Here is a 26,743-nt window from a genome sequence, read left to right on the forward strand (position 1 = left end):
GGGATGGCGTGGTGCTTCTGCCTAGAGCGCCATTTTTTCTCTCCTTTTCCACTTTTAAGGACCCTTGAGATTACATTTAGCCCGTGCAGAAATCCATAATTAATTCTTATCTTAAATTCAGCAGATTAGCAACCTTAAATCTGTTACTTTAACTTTTCTTTCCATAAGGTGATATATTCACAGGTTCTCAAGTTAGGACATAGACATCTTTGGGACTCCATTGTTCTGCTAAACAATGTATTTAATCTTGAATGTAATAAAAAAACCAAACCCATTGCCATTGTGTTAATTCCAACTCATAGCGACCGTATAGGACACAGTAGAACCGCCACATAGGGTAGCCAAGGAGTGGCTGGTGGATTTGAACTGACGACCATTTAGTTAGCAGTGGAACACTTAGCCACTGCACCACCAGGGCTCCTTGAATGTAATACGATTACATAATTATTGTCATTGCTGATGAATTATTAAATTTTTGATGGCAGAGACTTTCATACCCATCTTTGTGTCTTCATAGTTTAGCAAATGTTTTTTGAATATTTGTTGATAATAAAGCCAGCAGTTTCATATTTTATACACATGCATTTATGTACATGAGATATGCGCACCTGTGCATATTAAGAGTATCGTGAAGACTCTGAGATTTTATCTACATGGAGGCAACTTTATCAACTATACTGTGTTAAGTTTTAAGGAGGACAATACATTGCACTTATCTTTCTCTGCTTAAGTTCTTATCCCATTTTGAGATAGAACAGAGGGGAAATGTTGTGGTTGTTATGTGCCAACAAGTCAGTTTCACCTCATGGCAACCCTATGTACAACCGAACGAAATACTGCCCAGTCCTGTGCCATCCTCAAAATTGTTGTTATGCTTGAGCCCATTGTTGCAGCCACTATGTCAATCCATCTCATTGAGGATCTTCTTCTTTTTCACTGACTCTCTTGTTTACCAATCATGATGTCCTTCTGCAGGGACTGATCCTTCCTGATAACATGTCCAAACTACATAAGACGAGGTCTCACCATCCTAGATTCCAAGGAGCACTCTGGCAGTAATTTTTCCAAGACAGACTTGTTCGTTCTTCTGGCAGTAATGGTATATTCAATATTCTTCACCAACACCATAAGTCAAAGGCTTCAGTTCTTCTTCAGTCTTCTTTATTCATTATCCAGCTTTCACATACATATGAGGCGATTGAAAATACCATGGCTTGGGTCAGGCTCACCTTAGTCCCCAAAGTGACAACTTTGCTTTTTAACACTTTAAAGAGGTCTTTTGCTGCAGATTTTCCCTTTTGATTTCTTGACTTGCTACTTACATGGGTGTTGATTGTGGATCCAAGTAAAATGACATCCATGACAACTTCAATATTTTCTCCCTTTATCATGATGTTGCTTATTGGTCCAGTTGTGACGAGTTTTGTTTTCCTTATGTTGAGGTGTAATCCATACTGCAGGCTGTAGTCTTTGGTCTTCATCAGTAAGTGCTTCAAGGCCTCTTCGCTTTCAGCAAGCAAGTTGTGTCATCTGCATATTCTGCATATCACAGGTTGTTTATGGGTCTTCCTCCAATCCTGATGCCATATTCTTCTTCATATAGTCCAGCTTCTTGGATTATTTGCTCAACATAAAGATTAAGTACTGTGAAAGGATACAGCCCTGATGCACATCTTTCCTGAGTTTAAACCATGAGTATCCCCTTGTTCTGTTCCAACGACTGCCTATTTGTCTATGTACAGGTTCCGCATAAGCACGATTAAGTGTTCTGGAATTCCCATTCTTCGCAATGTTATCCGTAATTTGTTATGATCCACACAGCCGAATTCTTTGCATAGCCAATAAAGTATAGGTAAACATCTTTCTGTTACTCTCTGCTTTCAGACAAGATCCATCTGACATTAGCAATGATATCCCTGGTTCCAAGTCCTCTTCTGAATTCAGCTTGAATTTCTGGAACGTCCCTATTGATGTACTGCTGCAACTACTTTTGAATGATTTTCAGCATAATTTTACTTGCATATGATATTAATATTTTTGGATAATGTCCAGTTGGGTCACCTTTCTTTGGAATGGGCGCAAGTATGGATCTCTTCCAGTAGGTTGGCCAGGCAGCTGTCCTCCAAATTTCTTAACGTAGACGAGTGAGCACCTCTAGCACTGCAATTTTTTGTTGAAACATCTTAATTGATATTTAGTCAACTCTTGGACCCTTGTTTTTTGCCAGTTCCTTCAGGCACCTTGGACTTCTACCTATGGGTTCTTGATCATACGCTACCTCCTGAAATGGTTGAACGTTGACCAATTCTTTTTCGTACAGAGACTCTGTGTATTTCTTCCATCTTCTTTTGATGATTCCTGTTTCATTCAATATTTTCCCCGTAGAATCCTTCCTTATTTTGATGCAAGGTTTGAATTTTTTCTTCAGTTCTTTCAGCTTGAGAAACGCTGAGTATGTTCTCTCCTTTTGGTTTTCTAACTCCAGGTCTTTGCACATTTCATTATAATACTTTGCCTTCTCGAACTGCCCTTTCAAATTTTCTGTTCAGCTCTTTACTTCATCTTTCCTTGCTTTCACTTCAGCTACTCTACATTCAAGAGCAAGTTTCAGAGTCTCTTCTGACATCCATTTTAGTCTTTTCTTTCTTTCCTATCTTTTTAATGACCTCTTGCTTTATTCATGTATGATGTCCTTCCACAACTCATCTGGTCTTTGGTCATTAGTGTTCAATGTGTCAAATCTGTTCCTGAGATGAGATGGTCTCTAAATTCAGGCGAAATATACTCAAGGTCATACCTTGGCTTTCGTGGACTTGTTTAATTTTCTTCAGTTTCAGCTTGAACCTGCATATGAGCAATTGCTGATCTGTTCTGCAGCTGATCCCAGCCTTGTTCTGACTGATGATATTGAGCTTCTCCATTGTCTCTTTCCACAGATCTAATCAATTTGATTCCTGTGTATTCCATCTGGTGAGGTCCAAGGGCATAGCTGCCACTTATGTTGTTGAAAAAAGGTATTTTCAATGAAGAAGTCATTGGTCTTGCAAAATTCTATCATGGGATAACCAGAGTAATTTCTATCACCAAGGCCATACTTTCCAACTACTGATCCTTCTTTGTTTCCAACTTTTACATTTGCATCACCAGTAATTATTATTGCATCTTGATTGCATGTTTGATAAATTTCTGACTCAGAAGTTGGTAAAAATCTTCAATGTCTTCATCTTTGGAATTAGTGATTGGTGCATAAATTTGAATAGTAGTTATATTAACTGTTCTTCCTTGTAGACGAATGGATATTTTCCTATTACTGACAGCATTGAACTTCAGGATAGATCTTGAAATGTTCTTTTTGACAATGAATATGACACCATTCCTCTTCATTTTGTCATTCCCTGTATAGTAGACCATATGATTATTCAATATAAAATGGCCAATACTAGTCCATTTCAGCTCACTAATGCCTAGGATATCTGTCTATGCATTCCATTTCATTTTTGTTCTAATTTTCTTAGATTCCTACTTCATACATTCCACGTTCTGATTATTAATGGATACTTGCAGCTACTGTTCGCGTTTTGAGTCATGCCACACCAGGAAATAAAGGTCCTGAAAGCTTGATTCCATCCACATCATTAAGGTTGACTCTACTTTGAGGAGGAAGCTCTACACCAGTTGTGTCTTGATTTCCTTCCAACCTGAGGGGCTCATCTTCCGGCAGTATATCATAAAATATTCCACTGCTATTCATAAGGCTTTCTCTGGCCAATTTTTTCAGAAGTAGATTGAAAAGCTTCTTCTTCCTAGTCTGTCTTAGTCTGGAAACTCTGCTGAAACCTGTCCACCAAGGGTGACCCTGCTGGTATTTGAAATACCAGTGGCAAATCTTCCAGTATCAGAGCAACATGCAAGCCACTACAGTATGACAAAGTGACAGATGTGTGGTAGAGAGGAGAAATAGGTAGCTAGACATTGAAATGAAAACTTTACTGATGGTAAAGACTAGGTTGAAGGAGTTGGCCAAAAATGGGCTTCATAATACTGATTGATGGAATTAGATAAAGTTCCCACCCAGTTCCAAGAGGCACTGGAAACCTCACATGGAAATCTACTCTTATAATATTCTTGAGATGGAGGGTTAGATTAGTACATATACTCTCAGTGGGCAGGCTGACTTCTAAGAGATGGAGTGATAGAGTGCAGTCTATGTGTGAGTCCCCTCTCAGTGTCAGTGACAACTGATTTCATCCCTGTGGGGAAAAGTAAGGGTAGAACAATTGACCAGGCAAGATGAAAACCATTCTCCATCAAAACTACAGCAGTTGGGTAAAAGAATTCCCTTTTGTCTCCCAACAGAATGGTCAATTCAATAAAAGTGTGAATCAGTCAACTCACGCAAAATGTTGAAACCAGTTGTGGATGAAGAAAACCAGCATTTATGTTTGAGTATAACTGTAAACTAATTTTAAAAAATCCATTAAAGTCCGTTATAAAGCTTGGTAACAGCTTGTATTTTAGCTACCTCAAATATGTTAGGAAATAGGTAGGGCATATACCACTACTCATCTGTCAGTTTGTTGTAGTGTGGTGGCTTGCATGTTGCTGTGATACTGGAAGCTATACCACCAGTATTTCAGATACCAGCAGGGTCACCCATGGAGGACAGATTGCAGCAGAGCTTCCAGACTAAGACAGATTAGGAAGAAGAAACTTTGCTGTCTACTTCTTAAAAAAAAAAGAAAAAGGCTAGTGAAAACCTTATAAATAGCAGTGGAACTTGTCTGATATAGTGCTGGAAGATGAGCCCCTTAGGTTGGAAGGCACTCAAATACGACAGGGGAAGAGCTTCCTCCTCAAAGTAGAGTCAACCTTAATGACGTGCATGGGGTAAAACTTTTGGGACTTTCATTTGCTGATGTGACATGACTCAAAATGAGAAGAAACAGAACAGCTGCACACATCCATTAATAATCAGAATGTCGAATGTACGAAGTATGAATCTAGGAAAATTGGAAGTTCTCAAAAATGAAATGGAACTTTTGAAGGTTGATATCCTAGGCGTTAGTGAGCTGAAATAGACTGGTATTGGCCATTTTTAATTGGACAATCATATGGTTTACAGTTCAGGATATATCCTGAAATACAATGCTGTCAGTGTTAGGATAATATCCATACACCTACAAGGAAGACCAGTTAATATAACTATTATTCAAATTTATGGACCAACCACTAATGCCAAAGATGAAGAAATTGAAGATTTTTACCAACTTCTGCAATCTGAAATTGATCAAACATGTGATCAAGATGCATTGATTATTACTCGTGATTGGAATAAGAAAGTTGGAAACAAAGAAAAAAGATCAGTAGTTGGAAAATATGGCCTTGGTGATAGAAACAATGCCAGAGATTGAATGACAGAATTTTCCAAGACTAACAACCTATTCATTGGAAATACCTTTTTTCAACAACATAAGTGGCAGTTATATACCTGAACCTTGTCAGATGGAATACACAGGAATCAAATCAAGCATATATAAGAAAAGAGACTATGGAGAAGTTTAATATCATCAGTCAGAACAAGGCCAGGGATTGAGTGTGGAACAGACCATCAGTTGCTTATATGCAAGTTCAAGTTGAAACTGAAGAAAATAAAAACAAGTCCAAGAGAGATAAAGTACAAGCTTGAGTATATCCCACCTGAATTTAGAGACCATCTCATTTAAGGAACGGATTTGACACATTGAACACTAATGACCAAAAACCAGATGAGTTGTGGAAGGACATCATACATGAATAAAGCAAGAGGTCATTAAAAAGATAGGAAAGAAAGAAAAAACCAAAATGGATGTCAGAAGAGACTCTGCAACTTGCTCTTGAATGTAGAGTAGCTGAAGTGAAAGCAAGGAAAGATGAAGTAAAGAGCTGAACAGAAAATTTGAAAGGGCAGTTCGAGAAGGCAAAATAAAGTATTATGATGAAATGTGCAAAGACCTGGAGTTAGAAAACCAAAAGGAGAGAACATACTCCGCATTTCTCAAGCTGAAAGAACTGAAGAAAAATTCAAGCCTTGCATCGAAATAAGAAAGGATTCTACGGGGAAAATATTGAATGAAACAGGAATCATCAAAAGAAGATGGAAGACTGGAGAAACCCTGAGAGTATGGCCCCCAGACACCCTTTTAGCTCAGTAATGAAACACTCCTGAGGTTCACCCTTCAGACAAAGATTTGACAGGCCTATAAAACAAAATGAGACTGAAGGGGCACACCAGCCTAGGGGCAAGGACTAGAAGGCAGGAGGGGACAGGAAGAAAATAAAAAAAGAAGATGGAAGGCATACACAGAGTCACTATACCAAAAATAATTGGCCGACGTTCAACCACTTCAGGAGGTAGCGTATGATCAAGAACTGTGATGGTTAACATTGTGTGTCAGCTTGGCTGGACCATGAGTCTCAGTGTTTATATGTGATCACTCCCATGATTGAATATGCTGTGAGCAGCCAATCAGTGGAAAGGGAGTTTCCTTGGGGGTGTGGCCTGCATCTGAATATAAGCAGATGTTCTGACTTTTTGCTCGCTCTGGATTCTGTGGCTGCCTCCTGTTCGTGTGACCTCTGGTTCTTAGGACTTGAGCTATCAGCTTACCTGCTGATCCTGGGATTCGTCAATCTTCACAGCCTGTGAGCAGAGTCCTGCTCTCCAACCTGCTGATCCTGAGTTTGCCAGTGCCTGCGGCTACATGAATTGGGAGAAGGCTTTATCCTAATCCACCTACTTGGGACATTCCAGCCTCTACAATTAAGTGAGCTGTTTCTTTGATATAAATCTCTACAGATATTTATATGCTTTACTGGTTTTGTGTCTTTAGAGAATCCAGCCTAAGACAAGAACCAATGGTATTGAAGGAAGAAGTTCAAACTGCACTGAAGGCATTAGCATAAAACGAGGCTCCAGGAATTGACCTAATACCAACTGAGATGTCTCAACAAACAGATACAAGGCAGGAAACACTCACTAGTCTTTTGCAAAGAAAATTGGAAGACAGCTATCTGGTTAACTGATGTGAAGAGAAATCCACATTTGTACCATTCCCAAGAAAGGTGATCCAGTGGAAGACAGGAATTATTGAACAATATCATTAATATTACACACAAGTAAAATTTTGCCAGAGATAATTAAAAAAGTTTGAAGCAGTACATCTACAGGGAACTGCTAGAAATTCAAGCAGGATTAAGAAGAAAATGGGGAACAAGGGTTATTATTGCTGATGTGAGATGGGTCTTGGCTGAAAGCAGAGAATAAAGGAAAGATGTTTACCTGTGTTTTATTGACTGTGCAAAGGCATTCAATTGTGTAGATCATAACAAATTATGGATAACATTGTGAAGAATAGGAATTCCAGGACACTTAATTGTGCTCATGCAGAACCTGTACATAGATCAATATGCAGTCATTGGAACAGAACAAGGGGATACTGCATGGTTTAAAATCAGGAAAAGTGTGCATCAGGGTTGTATCCTTTCACCATACTTATTCAATCTGTATGCTGAACAAATAATCTGAGAAGCTGAACTATATGAAGAAGAACATGGCATCGGGATTGGAGGAAGTCTCATTAACAACCTGCAATATGCAGATGACATAGCCTTGCTTACTGAAAGAGAAGAATATTTGAAGACCTTACTGATGAAGATCAAAGGCTACCTCCTGCATTATGAATTACACTTCAACATAAAGAAAACAAAAACCCTCACAACTGGACCAATAAGCAACAGCATGATAAAGGGAGAAAATACTGAAGTTGGCAAGGATTTCATTTTAGTTGGATCTACAATCAATACTCATGGAAATAACCATCAAGAAATCAGTCAAAGTATTGCATTGGGCAAGTCTGCTGCAAAACACCTCTTTCAAGTGTTAAAAAGCAAAGATATCACTTTCAGGACAAAGGTGCACATGACCCAAGCCATGATATTTTTAGTTGCCTCATATGTGTGCAAAAGCTGGACAATGAATAAGGAAGACCAAAGAATTGTTGCATTTGAATGATGGTGTTAGTGAAGAATATTGAATATACCATGGACTACCATAAAAATAAACAAATCTATCTTGGAAGAAGTACAGCCAGAATGCTCCTTAGAAGGGAGGATGGTGAGACTTCGTCTTACGTAGTTTGGACATGTTATCAGGAGGCACAAGTCCCTCGAGAACGACATCATACTTGGTAAACCAGAGGGTCATGGAAAAAGAGGAAGACCCTAAACGAAATGGATTGAACAGTGGGTGCAACAAGGGCTGAAACATAGCAATGATAGTGATGATGGCACAGGATTGGGCAGCGTTTCATTCTGTCATACATAGGATCGCTGTAAGTCAGAACTGTCTCGATGACACTTAACAACAAAAACAACATACCAGTAAACTGAATTGTAAGAAGTAATTTGCAAGTAATCTCTTCCATCGTTTCCTGAAATAGCTTTTTAGTTTCAAACTATTTATTTTGATATAGCTGCCTTACATAATTTTTGGAATGAATTAGTAGAATGTTAGTCTAAACTGTGCATGGTATTGAAAGAGAAAATGAAAAAAAATGTTATATGAATATTTATAAATAAGTGAATAGCACTTGTTTTCCTTTACATCAGAATTTATAAATTATAAATTATGTTTGCAATAAAACACATCATCAATTTATAGGGGTAGAGCTAGATAATCTTCCAGTTTTGAAATGATGAGTTCTTGGAGATCACTATTAGGACGGTGTAATCTTCACAAAAGGAGCCCTGGTGACACAACGGTTAAGTGCCAGGCTGCTAACTGAATAATTGTTTGGCACTTTGAACTCACACAGGCTACTCTGCAGGGAGAAGACCTGGAGATCTGCTCCTGTAAAGATTACAGCCTAGGAAACCCTATGGGGCAGTTCTACTCTGACCTATAGGGTTGCTATGAGTCAGAATCTATTCAGTGACACACAACAACAACAACCTTTACAAAACATGGTGCCACGCACATTTCAGGAACTCCGTAAATGTTTACTGAGCAAAGTAATAAATGAATCTTCACAACAACCCTGTGAGATAGGCAGGGAGTCATTTCTATTTGGTTGGAGCCAAACTTCCTGAGTTCAAATCCTCCCGCTACGATGTATGACCTGAGGAAAGTTATGTAATATCTCTGTATGTCAGTTTTTTCCAAGCTATAAAAAGGCTATAATAGTAGAACCTACAATAGGATTAGGACCTCCGGTTGCAAAGTGGTTAATCACTTGACTGCTAACTGAAAGGTCGGTGGTTCAAATCCACTAGCCACTCTACCTAAAAAAGATGTGGCAGTCTGATTCTGTAAAGATTTACAGCCTTGGAAACCCTATGGGGCAGTTCTATTCTGTTCTACAGAGTCACTAAGAGTCGGAATCAACTCTCCAGCAGTAGATTTGCTTTTTTTTGGTTTACCATCGGGTTGTCGAAAAAATCAGTTGAGTTGAATATATAAAGCTCTTACAACATGGCTGGCATGTTCATAGTATAAGAAATGGAGAATTTGACACTTGTTCTATGTTATAGAATTAGAAAAATTCAAGACTTGAGCCTAGTGTTCCAATTTTTAATTCCAGGTCCTGAATTAATGTCTACTATGCCAAAACTGCCTGCAATATACAAGTTTTACGGGATTTAAAAATTCCACTTTTAAAGCTAGATGTTTGGGCTTGTATAAGGATATTCCTATAATGAAGTGCTCTTATGATATCCCATTTTTTTAAGCACAAATAAATAATTTGACTTCTGATAACAGCATATAACAGCAATGATCTAAGTTAAAAGAAAAAGAAATTGCCATTAAGTACGACTCATAGAGACACTGTCGACAGAGTAGAACTGCCCCACAGGGTTTCACAGCTGTAATCTTTACGGATACAGAAGGCCACATCTTTCTACTGCAGAGTGGCTGTTGAGTTCAAACTACCGACCTTTCAGTTAGCAGCCAAGCATTCGGCCACTGTGCCACCAAGAGCTCCTTAAAGACCCAAGTTACCTCCCCTGAATTTCTGATGATTTTTGCAGGATTTTCACAGGTTTCTTATACAGTTTTTCAGGTTTTACAAGATTTTTGTTACAGTAGCTAGGATTACTTAAATTGTTTCATATAACAGGCATTTTCAGGAATAGTAGATTTATGTTTAGACTTTCTTGAATGTCTAGGTAACCAGATGATTGCTTGTTGTTCAGTGATTATTATCAGTGAAATGACAGGGGAAGAAATACCAGCTTCTGTAATGAAAATTGAATACTCCTTATGATGCCCTAATTAATGGCTTTATAAGGTCTCCTTAGGAGGTTACAACTTAACAAGTAGTTAGGCAGACCTCTTAAATAACTTGTTAACAGTCATGACTAGACAGACTTTTTCTTTTATAGAAGGAAGTAAAAATCTCTATTTGCAAACAATAGACAGACTATTGCAGAGTGTCAAGTAATTGCAAATGACTTTAACAACACAGTCCTGATATAATCATGAAGTAAATTTTATTTATAGGCTGTTAGTCAAATAAAAAATCGGTGCATCATGAGAGGTAGTCCAATCCTGATAGAAGATGAGTTTTTCCAGGCAACTAATTCTTCTGGAGCAGGGTTTCTCAACCTTGGCAGTGTTGATGTTTTGCATCAAATCATTCTTTGTTGTGGGAGGCTGTCCTGAGAGTAGTTTGATGTTTAGCAGCATGACAGCATCTGTGGTCTGTATCACCCTGTCCGCAGTAGTTATAATCAAAATCTCTCCACATATTGTGAAATGTCCCTTGGGAGGAAATAATTGCCTCAGTTTAAAAGCACTAACGTGGAGTAAGTTAGTTAGTGCCTGCTCCAACACACATACAGGGAGAGAGAAATAGAAATTGGATTTAGACTTTAGGCTACATGCAGCACTGCAGTCATATTCCTTATTTTACCTCCATTTATCTGAGAACCACCTTTAAGTTATACTTGGGCTTTCCAGGTTGCTGGCTTGTTTACTTTTTCTTCTTGTTAAGAGGACAAGTGTCCTTCCCTTTCTTCACCACCAGGAGATTTCCTAATTGTCCGCCAAATCCCAGAGTAACCACTGTCTTCTGCCTGAAGCAGTCCACACTCCTGAGCTGCTTTAGCAGTGCTGTCTTCTGTCTCCACTGTGCTGTTCAATTGTACATGTCTTCTCAGTACTTAGCACTTAACTATGTACCTTATGCCTGTCTTCTCAGCCAGACAAGGATGTCTCCATTTATCTCTTGAATCTGGAATATAGAAAGGAGTAGACTTATTTGTTACATTAATTTTTAGTTCAAATAAGAGTTTTGATCTGTCATTGCCCTATGCCGGCACAGGATCACATCGAAAGAAACACAATGTAGAAACAAAATCAATTTACGTGTATACACATACACATACATATACACACACACACGTGTATATTTAAATCTTTACTGTCATTTCTCAAAAAATAGAACGTATACATTTTTAAAGAAATACACTGTCCAAAAAAATTAGATTCAGAAAACTACAAAAAAATAAAATCAACAACCATATTATCCCCACCTAAAGTTAAAACATTTAAACTTTTTATCATCTCTTTTCTGATTTTAAGATATAAAATTTTACAAATTGTCTTTTTTAACCATGACATCCAGTTTCATTCCATAGCTCTTACCCATCTCCTTAGAGGCAATTACAACTATGAATTGATTTATAAATTTTTTTCTGTATCTTGCTTTTTTATTAATATCATGTTTTAGCTATATATCTATGTGAATACCTACAGATCTAGTACATTTCCAAAAGACTATATATCAATATTTAACAAGTATTTGCTTTTACCTGTATGAATATGCCAAATTTTACTCATATATTTCCTTATTGATGGGCATGTTAAATATTTCCAGTTTATTTTTTTATTCATGGGACAATGTTGTAATGAAAATGTCACAAAGAACCTTTTGTTTATGTGTAAGTGAAAATGCTTGTTAATTGAAAGTACTTTTTAAAAATGTGATATGTATCTTATATGAAAATGTATAAAATGAATACATGGTTTAAAAGTTATGAAAATTAAATATCAGTATAACCACTGCTCAGAATAAGAAATTGAATATTCCAGTGTGTTAGAAGCCTCATTGCACTACCCCTTCAACACACACAAATTGACCACTGAAAACGTGGCCATTATCTTGACTTTGTGTTAAGTTTTCCTTTTATTATTATTATTTTGTGTTTTGCTGCCTATACATGTGTATACTTATTAATAATGGGAAATATAACATTCTCTATGTCATAAGCTTGTTTTGAGGACTAAAAGATTTTTATAAAGTACTTAAAAAATAGTTTCTGCATATTTAAGTCCTGTATAAGCCTTATTTGTGGATGATGTTGTTGTTGATGTTATTACTACTATTATTTAATATATCTCCTGGTGCATTTTTGTGTAATTTCTCTAGAGCATACATCTAGGTGTGCTGTATCTGGATTATAAGGTGTACAAACATATTCAACTATACTACCTAATACTAAGCTTTTTTCCCAAAGTGCATGCAGTAATTTATAATCTCACTGGCAATAAATATGGGTCTGCGTTGTTCTATTTCCTCACCAATGCTTGGATATTTTCAGACTTTTTCATATTTGTCAACCTGGTGGGTATGAAATGGTATTTTGTGGTACTTCAGGGTTAGACTTTTCTGATGATGATGTTTAAGCATCTTTTCATATGTTCATTGCTTGTTTAGATTTCCTCTTTTGTCAATTACCTCTTTAAGTCTTTGGGTAATTTTTAAATTGCATTCTTTTACTGAAATATGAAAGCTTTTTATATATTTCATATATAAATCTTGTGTCAGTTTAAGCATTGCAAATGACTTAGCTGAGTTTTTCCTGGTCTTTTTGTACTGTTTATGTTGACATTTAATAAACATCAAATTCTTAATTTAAATGTAGTTGAATTTACAATTATTTTGGCACTTTTTGTGTTTTGTGTAAATATTTCAATAACTTATTCTCATTGTTTTTGAAAAGTTTTATAGTTTTTCTTTCATATTTGTGTCTCCATCAACAATTGACTTTATGTGTGGTGTATGATAAGAATTCAATTTCATCTCTTCTGAGTAATTTTTTATACCTAATCTCTCAGAACCGTTTGTTGAAAATTTCAGATGTACTAACTGATTAACTGATCTGTAGTACCTAATCTGTCATATACCAGTTGTCCATCTATGTGTGGGTCTCTTTCTGTACCATACTATTCTATTGTTATTTTTTTCTAGTCTAACTAATAGCCAATAACAATTTGGTTTTAATTATTTTATCTTTATAATACATTTTATATCTTGTATGTAAATAGAGAAAATCCTTTCTTTCTTTGCTTTTTTTTTTTTTTTTTAGGATTCACTGTCAAGTTCCACAAAATCTGTTTGGCTATAGGTTACATTGATTCTATAAAATAGTTTAGGGAGAATTGAAATTTTTAATGGGGCTTCCAACTCATGGGCTATTATATCGCTCCACTTACTTAGATTTTTAAGTCTTTTTTCTCCATAAATATTTTGCACAACCTTCTGTTGATTTATTCTGAATTCTTTTACATTTTTGAAGCTATTATTAGTATGAAAAAGTTATATATAAGGAATGAAAAAATTATATATCTCTTTTTTCTTTGGTGTAGATAAATGCAATTAAAAAACAAAACACCTATTTATAGATTTTGGTATTTGGCAAACTTGCCAAACTACCTCATGAATTCTAATAATTTATCCATAGATTTTTTTTTTTAGATTTTCTTTGTTGACAATCATCCTCTGTGAATAATCAGTTTCGTTTCTTGTTTTCCAGTCCTTATAATCCTTCCCTTTTTTTCTTACTAAATTTCAGTACAACATCAAATTATAGTTGAAGAAGCAGGAACTTTTTCTTGCACATAACTTTAAAGTGATTATCACCAAGGTTTCATTATTGATTAGGGTGTTTGCTGTAGGTGTTTGGGAGATATGCTTTATTATGTTGGTGAAGTTCTCTTTTTATCCTAATTTTCAAAGCTGTTTATCATGATGATTTTTGAAATTTACTACTTCCCTCCATTTTATAACATTTAATTATACTCATATGGTCATTCTTCTATAACCTGACATGTCATTAATGGTATAAAGCCTGTTTCCATGAAAAAACACTCATTCATTTCTGGGATAAACTAATTTTGATTGTGATATATTTTAGTGTTATTTTTTCTTCTTTGCCATAAATGAATTTGTCCTATGTATCTTTCTCAGATTTTATTTTTCAGATTTAGAATTCAAGATTATTTTAAGCTCATAAACTAGAGACTTATACTCATTCTCATTTTTTTTCCCTGGACTAATTTGTGTATTTAGTGGAAATATTTGCTTTTTTAATACTTTGTAGAACTCATAATAAAATTGTTTGGGACTGATATTTTCTTTATTAGGAGATTTTTAATTATGCATTCAATTTCCTTCATTGTTAACAACCATTCATGTTTGAAATTTGTTTGAGTCAGCTTTAAATTATATATGTTCATAGAAATGCTCATATATATAACTATTTACTTATTTTTCATATTTAAATCATTTGTAATTATGTCCCATTTTTGATGCCGAATTTTGTTAAAATAAGAACTGCCATTGCATTCATTGTCAAAAAGAACATTTCAACCTCTATCCAGAAGGACAACGCTATCAGTGATAGGATAATATCCATACGTCTACAAGGAAGACTGGTTAATACGACTATTATTCAAATTTACACACCAACCACTAAGGCCAATGATGAAGAAATTGAAGATTTTTGCCAACTTCTGCAGTCTGAAATTGAGCAAAAATGCACTGACAATTATGCATGATTGGAATGATAAAGTTGGAAACAAAGAAGAAGGATCAGTAGTTGGAAAATATGGACTTGGTGACAGTATGCCGGAGATCACATGATAGAATTTTGCAAGACCAATGAGTTATTCACTGCAAATATCTTTCTTCAACAGCATAAACAGTGACTATACACATGGACCTCACCTAATGAAATAGACAGGAATCGAACTGACTACATCTATGGAAAGAGACAATGGAGAAGCTCATCATCAGTCAGAACAAGGCCAAGGGCTGAATGTGGAACAGACCATCAATTGCTCATATGCAAGTTCAAATTGAAGCTGAAGAAAATTAGAACAAGTCCACCTGAGCCAAAGTACAACCTTGAGTATATCCCACCTGAATTTTGACACCATCTCAACAACCAATTTTACGCGTTGAACACTAATGACCAAAGACCAGACGAGTTGTGGAATGACATAAGGAACATCACACATGAAGAAAGCAAAAGGTCATTAAAAAGAGAGGAAAGAAAGAAAAAACCAAAATAGATGTCAGAAGAAACTCTGAAACTTGCTCTTGAACATAGAGTAGCTAAAGCGAAATGAAGAAATGATGACGTAAAATAGCTGAACAGAAGATTTCAAAGAGCAGCTGGAGAAGACAAAGTAAAGTATTATAATGCAATGTGTAAAGACTTGGAGTTAGAAAACCAAAAGAGAAGAACACACTTGGCATTTCTCAAGCTGAAAGAACGGAAGAAATAATTCAAGCCTCCAGTTGCAATACTGAAGGATTCTATGGGTGAGATATTGAATGACACAGGAAGCATCAAAAAAGATAAAAGGAATACACAGAGTCACTGTACCAATAAGATTTGGCCGAAGTTCAACTATCAGGAGGTAGCATATGATCAAGAACTGATGGTACTGAAGAAGAAATCTAAACTGCGCTGAAGGCATTATCAAAAAGCAAGGGTCCAGGAATTGAGGGAATGTCAAATGAGATGTCTCACCAAAGGATGCAATGCTGGAAGTGCTCATTCGACTATACCACGAAATTTGGAAGATAGGTACCTGGCCAGTCAACTGGAAGAGATCCATATTTCCGTCTATTCCAAATAAACTTGATCCAAGAGAATGCAAAAATAATCGAACAATACCATTAATATCACACACAAATAAAATTTTGCCGAAGATAATTCAAAAATGGTTGCAGCAGTACATAGAGAAGGAACAGCCAGAAATTCAAGCTGGATTTAGAAGAGCCCTTGGATCTTGGCTGAAAGCAGGGAACCAGAAAGATGTTTACCAGTGTTTTATTGACTATGCATTTCAAGATCTATACTGAAATACAATGCTATCAGTAATAGGATAATATCCATATGCCTACAAGGAAGACCAGTTAATACAACTATTATTCAAATGTTTGCACCAACCACTAAGGCCAAATATGAAGAAACTGAAGATTTTTACCAACTTTTGCAGTCTGAACTTGAACATGCAATCAGGATGCACTGATAATTACCTGTGATTGGAATGCGAAAGTTGGAAACAAACAAAGATCAGTAGTTGGAAAATATGGCCTTGGTGATAGGAACAATGCCAGAGATTGTATGACAGAATTTTGCAAGACCAATGACTTTTTAATTTCAAATAGTTTTTTTTTTTTTTTAAACAACTTAAACGGTGACTATACACATGGACCTCACCAGATGGACTACACAGGAATCAAATCGACTACATCTGTGGAAAAAGAAGATGGAAAAGCTCAATATCATCAGTCAGAACAAGGCCAGGGGCCAGCTGCAGAACAGACCACAAATTGCTCATATGCAAGTTCAAGTTGAAACTGAAGAAAATAAAAACAAGTTCATGACAGCCTAAGTACAACCTTGACTATATCACACCTGAATTTAGAGACTATCTTAAGAATAGATTTGATGCATTGAACACTAATGACTAAAGACCAGATGAGTTGTGGAATGACATCAAGGACATTATACATGAAGAAAGCAAGAAGTCATTAAAAGGACAGGAAAACAAGAAAAGACCAAAATGGATGCCAGAGAGACTCTGAAACTTGCTCTTGATTGTAGAGTATCTATAGTGAAAGGAAGAAATAAAGTAAAAGAGATGAACAGAAGATTTCAAAGTGCAGCTCGAGAAGACAAGGTAAACTATTATAATCAAATGTGCAAAGACTTGGAGTTAGAAAACCAAAAGGGAAGAATATGCTCAGCATTTCTCAAGCTGAAAGAACTGAAGAAAAAAAATCAAGCCTTGAGTTACAATATTGACTGATTCTACAGGGAAAATATTAAATGACACAGGAAGCAATAAAAGAAGATGGAAGGAATACACAGACTCACTGTACCAAAAAAGAATTGGTCAACGTTCATCCATTTCAGAAGGTAGCATATGATCAAGAACTGATGGGACTGAAGGATGAAGTCCATGCTGCACTGAAGGGATTGACAAAAAACAAGACTCCAGAAATTGGTGGAATACCAATTGAGATGTTTCAACAAATGGATGCAGTGCTGGAAGCGCTCACTTGTCTACACCAAAAAATTTTGAAGACAGCTACCTGGCCAACCAAGAGAACCATATTTGTGCCCATTCCAAAGAAAGGTGATCCAATGAAAGGTGGAAATTATCGAACAATATCATTAATATCACACACAAGTAAAATTTTGCTGAAGATCATTCAAAAGTGGTTACAACAGTACAGGGACAGGGAACTGCCAGAAATTCAAGCCGGATTCAGAATAAGATGTGGAACAAGGTATATCGTTGCTCATGTCAGATGAATCTTGACTGAAGGCAGAGAATAACAGAAAGATGTTTACCTATGTTTTATTGACTACACAAAGGCATTCAATTGTGTGGATCATAACAAATTATGGATAACATTGGGAAGAATGAGAATTCCAGAACACTTAATTGTGCTCATGAGGAAGCTGTACTTAGACCAAGAGGCAGTTATTTGAACAGAACAAGGCGATACTCATGGTTTAAAGTCAGGAAACATGTGTATCATGGTAGTATCCTTTCACCATAGTTATTCAATCTGTGTGCTGAGCAAATACTGAGAAGCTGGATTACATGAAGAAGAATGTGACATCAGAATTGGAGGAAGACTCATTAACAATCTTCAATACGCAGATGACACAATCTTGCTTGCTGAAAGTGAAGAGGACTTGAAGCACTTACTGATGAAGATCAAAGACCACAGCCTTCAGTAAGGATTACACCTCAACATATAGAAAACAAAAATCCTTACAACTCGACCAAAAAGCAATAGCAGGATAAATGGAGAAAAGATTGAAGTTGTCAAGGATTTCATTTTACTTGGATTCACAATCAACACCCACGGAAGCAGCAGTCAAGAAATCAACATATTGCACTGGGCAAATCTGTGACAAAAGACCTCTTTAAAGTGTTAAAAAGCATAGATTTCACCTTGAGGACTAAGGTGTGCCTCATCCAAGTCATGGTATTTTCAATCACCTCATGTGCTTATGAAAGCTAGACAATGAATAAGAAAGATCGAAGAAGAATTGATGCCTTTGAATTATGGTGTTGGTGAAGAATATTGAATATACCATGGACTGCCAGAATAACAAACAAATCTGTCTTGGAAGAAGTACAGCCAGACTGCTCCTTAGAAGTGAGGATGGAGAGACTTCGTCTTATGTACTTTGGACCATGTTATCAGGAAGGACCAGTCCTTGGAGAAGGACATCATGCTTGGTAAAGTAGAGGGTCATCAAAAAAGAGGAAGACCCTCAACGAGATGGATTGGCACAGTGGCTTGTACAATGGGCTCAAACATAGCAATGATTGTTAGAATGGGGCAGGATCATGCACTGTTTCATTTAGTTGCCCATAAGGTCGCTATAGGTCAGAAGCAACTCAATGGCACCTAACAACAACAATTGTGTCAATTTCACCTTCTCCTATCTCCTCCCTCCATCAGTATTGCCAAATTTATTTTAATGTAATTGTTTTTTCTAACAAAATTTTGGCTAAGTTGGTTTTATCTATTTCATATTTGCTTCTAATTTATTATTTATTCCTGCTAATTTAATTATTATTCCTTTCTTTGTGTTTACTTTGGTGTTTTCTTTTCTACTTCACTATGATGGATAGTTTCCAAATAATCTTATTTTCTATGTATTCAAGTTCTAAATTTACCTCCAACTACTGCTTTAGTTGCAGTGCATATATATTAACTGTAATATGTTGTCCTCCAATTATAAATGTATTCTCATTTCACGTTTGTTTTCTTCTTTGATCTATGCAATGTTTTGTAGTGTGTCTCTCAATTTCAAAACAGGTGTGATTTTTTTTTGCTATTTCTTTCTAGTTGTATTTCATGGTGGTCATCAACACATTTGATATTTGGTATATGTTGTCCTTCAAATGTGTTTAGGGTTTCTTTATAGACCAGAGTGTAGTTTTAAAAGAATGATATATACTTGAGAAAAGAATATTGGTTCTGAAATTACTGAGAACTGTAAGGAGGAGATACGGCTTGAGCAAAGTTAGTGAGAGGGAAAATCCTGAAGAGGACACCAAGGGGTTTCATAACATTTGTCCCTGTATCAAATGAAAAATAGAATAACTTTTGGGAAAAACTTTAGCTCTAGTCCCACATATTTAGTAAGAAGATATTATAAAAAATCTTTCCCATTTTATTCAATCAGGCTTTTTAAATAAACATCACAATGAAGAAAGTGATCATATTTCCAAAATTCCAGGCATAGGACCTGCCTCATAGGGTAATTTTGGGGATTAAATGGATTGATACATCAACGTATTTAGAAGAGTGTTTGCTTCAGTGTACTCAATATAGGTACTCGATATACGTAAACTGTTATCACTATTGATTTCTATCACGTTTTCCTGGGCTCTTCTGCCTTCTGTATTGATAGAATATTGGTCTTTTACCTCCTTTCTCTTCGCTTAGTTTTGCACTAGGTTTTTAAGGCTGTCCACCACAATTGTGCTGCTTACTTTAGCAGCCAATATCTACTCTGGGCCTAGATCCAGAAAATACAGCATGAAAATAAAACCAGCCGCTCCCCTAGGAAATTTGGGAGTGAGATCATTTTATGACTTGATGCCATGAGAAGTATCAAATGAAATAGTGTATCCTCAATTGATGTTAACTAAATTTCCTTTCTTATTCTTTATATTTACATATTTATGTCTAGGACGGTGTTATGGATTGATTGTGTCCCTCCCAAAATATATGTTCTAAATCCTTACCCCTACACCTGTGGTTATAATCCCATTTGGGAATGGGTTTCCTTTGCTATGTTAGTGAGGCAGTATGAATATAGAATATGTCTTAAATCAACTTCTTTTGAGGTATAAAAGGAGCTGATTAAACAAGGAAGAGAGGAAGCACAGTTAGGGGAACATAGATGCCAAGTCACATGAAGTTCACCAAGAAACCAAGGAACAAAGACATTCCCCCAAAAAAGACAGGAGAGAAGGCCTTCCTCTAGCCTCCTAAACTGTGAGAAAATAAATTTCTGTTTGTTAAAGCCACCCACTTTCTCTGTTATAGCAGCACTGGATAACTAAGACTCACAGTAATAACTAATTTTCATAAAATGCATTAGGTTTTCTTTCCTCCAAACTCCTAAGTAATGTAGATACCCTTCTGTGATGATTCCAAAAAAAAAAAACTCTAGGTAAATGCTAAATATATAGAAGTACTTTAGAAATATCTAATTTTACACAATAGTTATGCATTATGGTGTGAATTAATTTGTGAAAATCTTATTCAAATGCATTTCTAAAGATCTTAGAATTAGATGCAGAGGGGGAGAGTCAGAGAAGAAAAATAATTATATGATTATATATAATTATATTAAAATGATATATTTTGAATGGCCATGATTACACATCATTTGACTGAATAAACTTTTTATCTTAATTCTTACTGGGCTTTCTTATAGGAGAGTACATTACTGAAATTCTTCACAGTACTTGCCACTGTTGGAGACATTATTCTAGGATATTTTTATCCTAATACTGCAAAGCTAAGAAATAGGAAATTCTGACCAGGAAGTAAGTGGAGAGGAAAATGTTGCAGATAGTGAAAAATGCACATTTTATGAAGCAATTTTTGTTAGGATTTCCAATAGATTTTCTAATGCATTTTATTTAATGGATACTTCAGGCCAACAAAACCTGGTTGGTTAATTAAAAATTAAAATCAGATCAAAATAGATGAATTTATTTAGCCAACAACCTGTATATCGAGACATAACTATCATGCTGGCTCTCTTGGTAGAGCTTTGGGAATTAACTTTTTACTTGGAATTTTATAAATTCTTCAGTGTTAAGGACTTGACCTTTTTCTCATCTTCTTTTTAGATTTTCAGCCAAGACTGGATGCTTAAAATGACAAAATACTACAAGGAAAACGTCTTGTAATTTTCTGGCAGGTGCCCAGGATATAACATAGGAAGAAAACTCAAAAGTACATTCTGTGAGGAGCCACTGAAGTAATAATTTTTAAGATGTTACCCTAGTGGCCCAAAAGACATGACGCAGGTTAAAAAAAAAAATACCCCATGTACCTCCAGGGAGTAACTTACCAACTGACGCATCAATTTTGGAAGTCAGCAGAAAAATTGATTCAATCTTTAGAACTCTAAGGGAAGTAGATGTCATTTAGTGCAAATTTATCCTTTTATTCTCATTTCATAGGATGGAAATTTAAAATGCGTTTTATTAACACCACACACGTATACAATATGCATTACAGATATCATCCATGCTATCTAAAAATTGATATTCAGACTTCTGTAATATTTTTCATATTTGTTAACATAAGAGAAATCTACTTGTTCTGTATGATTTCTGGATTTATGTCACGAGCACATATTTTTAACAGTTTGGGATTTATGTATTTCTTTGATTATCATTTATCACAAAGAGTTCCAGTACAAATTTGATTGCATTATGAATTCTTTTTTTACTTATGTAAAATGACTAATTTTGTACCACTTAATAGTTTTTTGCCTTGAATTTTATTCCGTTTGCCTAATACATCTTTGCCTATAATGTTATTTCTACTATTTAGTGTCACGTTGCATAAGGCATGTCTTTGTGAAACTGCATCATCTTGGCTTTTCTGTTTGACTCCTTTATAGTCAGATATTTTTCTTTCTTCTTTTTTTCTTTTTTGGTTAGGAGGTTTTCATCCTATTATAACTGTTGTTATAATTTGAATATTTGGCTCAGTTATTTCTGTCACCTATGATTCTTTCTTTATGTTTCCTTTGATTTAGTCCTTTGATGTACATATAATGTTTTCTTTACCTTTTGTTCCCTCTCTCAGTGCTTTAGAGGGTGTATGCTTTGTTTTAAATCTACCAGTGGTTAATCTTTTAATTTTCCAAAGTTATTCCTTTTAATAATTTGTTAATTATCAGATTCATGAGCGGGTTTGTAACTTTTAAGTCTCTGCAATTTGTGACAAGTAGTACAGCAAATACTTACTTTCTGAAATACTCTTTAAAACCTCCCCAATTTCTTTACCTTGATTTGAAATCCAGACTATTTTGAAATATTATGTGAGCAATGGTATTTATTTTTTATAGAATAATGTGGACATTTTTATTCAGTTTGAAAATTATATTTTCCCTGAGTTATTTTAAATTATACCTATTTTAATTGATTTCAAGGCTTCCTATATGTTCGTTTGATAAGAACATACTTTCCAGTATTTTTCTTTTTAAAGATGAATGTGTTGATCATATATTTTCTGATCCCTTATATGCCTAAGAATATCTGTAATTCACCTTCACATAAAAATAATTTATTGGTTACTTAAAATTTTTCTTAGGTCATATTTTTATGCAAATTGAAGAATTTGTTTCATTTACATGTTAATCAAGTGAATTTTTATTTGCTAGTTTCCTGGTTAATATCTAGTCCCCTCTTTCCCTCCCCAATTTTATACAGATGCAATTTTGTAATCAAAATCATTTGTTTTTCCCATAAACAAGTCTTATTTCAGCAAGATACATACAGCATCCTCAAAAGGAGTAACTGATGAAATGAAGGTGCTGTTTACAAAGCTGTGGACTGGGTCAGGGGAAGCCAAAGGGACAGGAGGGGGAATGGTTACCACGAATCCCAGTAATAGTGAAACTGTAGGAGAGGCCACCTGGCAAAGGCCAGTTGATTGCCTACAGAATGTGCTGCCTTGGCATCCACTAATTCCTCCGCTTTGCCTTTTCACCCAGTTCCTGACATGACCAGTCTTGTTTCATCACAGGCTTTGCAACAGTGTGGGCTCTCACTGGCCCTCCCAGGCATGCCCCATATACTTTTCCGGTATAAAACCCACTACTATCTTGTAACCCAGTCCCACAATGGCTGTAGTGATTCCTTGCCCCTTCTGGCCATGCCCCATAGGAGTGCCCATGGTTAAAACATCTCCCTTTTCCCTCAGTATTGTACTAGAAACTTTTAGACTAACCAATAAGACTTTAGTGTCTAATAACCCAAGACCCCTGCCTTGCTTGCCATGCATAAGGCCTTTTCTCAGTTCCCGCTTGTTGCCTTGTCCTGGATATGGCCTCCTGCATGACCCTGCCTCCAGGCATGCTGTCTTTTCTCTGGGACCCTTGAGTACTAAATCTTATGTGTTTTCTGCCTGAATCTCATTTTCTCCTGCCACACCTGACCATTCAAGACACTGGCAGACTAGCTTTGGGTTAAACTTCATACACTGGTGGCATGAGCTGTGGCCTTTGTGGGAAGAATTTTTCCCTGCCAGACTGCCCACCAGGGAGAGTCAGGGAAGGAAGTATCCCAGTGTCTCTCATCTCCTGCTGGTCCTTCTTATGGGCCCACCCAACAAACGTTATGGAGCTTGAAGATGTACTCCACTGCTGTCAGCAACCAGTGGTCATGTAATATGGTTCTAATGAAGGAGACCTAAGGGGAAAGTCTGCCATAAAGGTTTGTGTAATATTTTCCTTTCTTGATAAATGCGACTGATGCTGCTTGTTAAACTCTTTTTCCTTCTCTCTTATTCCTATCTGAAAAGCAGATCTGGTCCAGGTCCCCCTGCCTGTCACCTTAACCAATAGCACTAGCCAACATTCAAATTTATTTTTATATGAGAAAAACAATCCTGCATTTTATGTTTAATATTCTTTACTGTCTTTCACCTCCATTATATGAGAATTCTCTTAATCCTGGTTTTTCAACCTTCAAAACAACTCTTCTCATCTCCACTATCTCCTCCCTGTGTGATCATTTACTGTAATCTTAGATAATGACAATAGTTTATTAACTGATCTTTTTCTTTATACCCTCCAAACGCTGAACTATCCTGCCTCTGGATTAAATTAACCTTTCCAAATCACCACTTTTACCATAGTATTTCCCTGACCAAATCCCACTAATTACTATTATCCTATAGAATTAATTACATTGTGCTTCAAGGAGAAATAGTACGTAAAGCTGACCAATCTGTTGGATCTTATCTATTAGTACTTCCTATGGGTATATAATATTTTGACACAGTCATTTTAATGCTAGGCCCATTTTGACGAAATCACTTTTATGTTAGTATAATGAGGAAAAAAATGTATTCTTGCCAGAGAATAAACTGCTATATTTGCATTTCTTTCTCTCCTTTTAAGTTACCAATTAAACAGCAAACTAGGCATTGTCATCCCATTGTCAAACAATCCCCGAGCCTTATACACTAACCTACCTCCGGTCATGTATGGAAGTAAGTTATGAATAGTGCTGGTTCCCATTTATATGGCTGTTTCAGGTGTTAAATGATGAAATAAACCCATGCCTATATTTAAATACAATATCATTATCTTAAAGTAAGCAGAGCAATTAACAATGTAAATTTTCACGTGGTGCTTTAGTTCGAGGTAACAGATGTAGAATGTCGCAGTGAACATAATTAAGGTCCTGCTATCATAACTACTTTGAGATGTCACTTTGAGAACTAAGGTGCACCTGAGCCAAGCCATGATATTTTCAATCACCTCATATGCGTGCAAAAGCTGACCAGTGAATAAGGAAGACAGTGAATAAGACTGAAGAACTGATGACTTTGAATTACAGTGTTAGTGAAGAATACTGAATATACCATGGACTGTCAGAAGAACAAACAAATCTGTCTTGGTAGAAGTAAAAATGCTCCTTAAAAGCAAGGATGGTGAGACTTCATCTCACATACTTTGAACATGGTATATGGAGGGACCAGTCCCTGGAGAAGGACATAATGCTTGGTAAAGTAAAGCGTCAATGAAAAAGAGGAAGAGCCTCAGTTAGATGGATTGACACAGTGGCTGCAACAATGGGCTCAAACATAGCAACGATTGTGAGGATGGCGCAGACCAGGCAGCGTTTTGTTCTGTTGTGCATAGGGTTGCTATTAGTCAACGGCACCTAACAACAACTGATTCTCTTGTGATGAAATGTCACATTTCTTTCAAGTGTATTAATACTGAAGTTGATGTCCACCCAAGTGTCCCAAGTTTTCAAATATGCTAGCTGTGTGGCATTTTTCTGTATGTTGTCTTCCTCTCTATTTCTAAACTTGAGATACATGCGTTGTCTTAACTGAATATGGTACAAGGAAGGAAACAGGCATGTGCCTTCCTCATGCTCTCCCTTCCTCTTTCTGGAAGTCAGTCTGCTCCCACCAATTTCACTTTTGTCACTGTGCTAGCTGAGTGATAAAAGCTGTCTAATTCCTGCATTAAAATCTGGCACCCTTCTAAGAGCAATGCATAATACTCTCCTACTATATTCATTATATGATGCAAATAACTGACTAAACCCTTGTTGTGCTACAGTGGAAGATGACTGCTCAAGTTTATTGGTATTTATTTGCTTTTTAATTATGTACTCATTTACTTCTCCTCCTTGCTCCAGAAAATTAATTTTGTTGTATATTTGTTTAAATTAATGTAACTTTAAAATATGGCTGTTTTAACTCTGGAGCCCTGGTGACCCAGTGGTTAAGAGCTCGGCTGCTAACCAAAAGGTTGGCAGTTCGAATCCAACAATTGCAAGGATGGTGCATGACCAGGCAGGGTTTCTTTCTTCTGTCCATAGGGTGGCTATGAGTCAGAACCAGCTTGATGGCATCTGACAACAACATCATAGCTACCAGGAGAAAGATGTGGCAGTCTACTTCCATAAAGATTACAGCATAGGAAACCTTATGAGGCAATTTTACTCTGTCGTATATAGTCGTTATGAGACAGAATCGATTCAATGGCAGCGAGTTTGGTTTGGTTTGGTGTATCATAGCTACATCAGGCAATGTGTTCTGTGCTATATCATAAAAGCGTTTGCTGTGTCGTCTTGCGTAGAATGATTTGGCTGTTCATTCTCTAAAAACACTGCTTCATGATAATTGTCAGTGCATGACGTTTCACAAAAAAGATAATAACTGCCACTTCTAAAAAGCTGAAAATTTACTTAATTGTTTTCTGTTAGTATATTGTAATTCTGGTGTAAATACTACTTGTGATTCTTGTGATACTTGTACATTCAAGAATTATAATAAAGTATTAAGAGCTAAAACCCAGAATAAAAAGGCAGGCTAATTTGCATAAGATTATTAGCATTTCTTTAAAGTTTCATAAAAATAAGTGGTTTGAATCTGTGGAAGAATAGGAACTGCAAATATTTTCATCTCTTATGGCCGGAACAAAAAACAACCAAAATAATACATGAATAATATATAAAATAATATATGAACTGTATTGTTGGTGCTTAAGAAAAAATGTTTCGGACTCCGGCAAGATGGCGGTCTAGGCAGAAGCACCACGCCGTCCCTCCACAACAAAGATCCGAAAAACTAAGCCAAACAGAGAATCAACA

This window comes from Trichechus manatus, unplaced genomic scaffold, assembly GCF_000243295.1.
Source record: "Trichechus manatus latirostris isolate Lorelei unplaced genomic scaffold, TriManLat1.0 scaffold00246, whole genome shotgun sequence".
Classification (NCBI taxonomy): domain Eukaryota; kingdom Metazoa; phylum Chordata; class Mammalia; order Sirenia; family Trichechidae; genus Trichechus; species Trichechus manatus.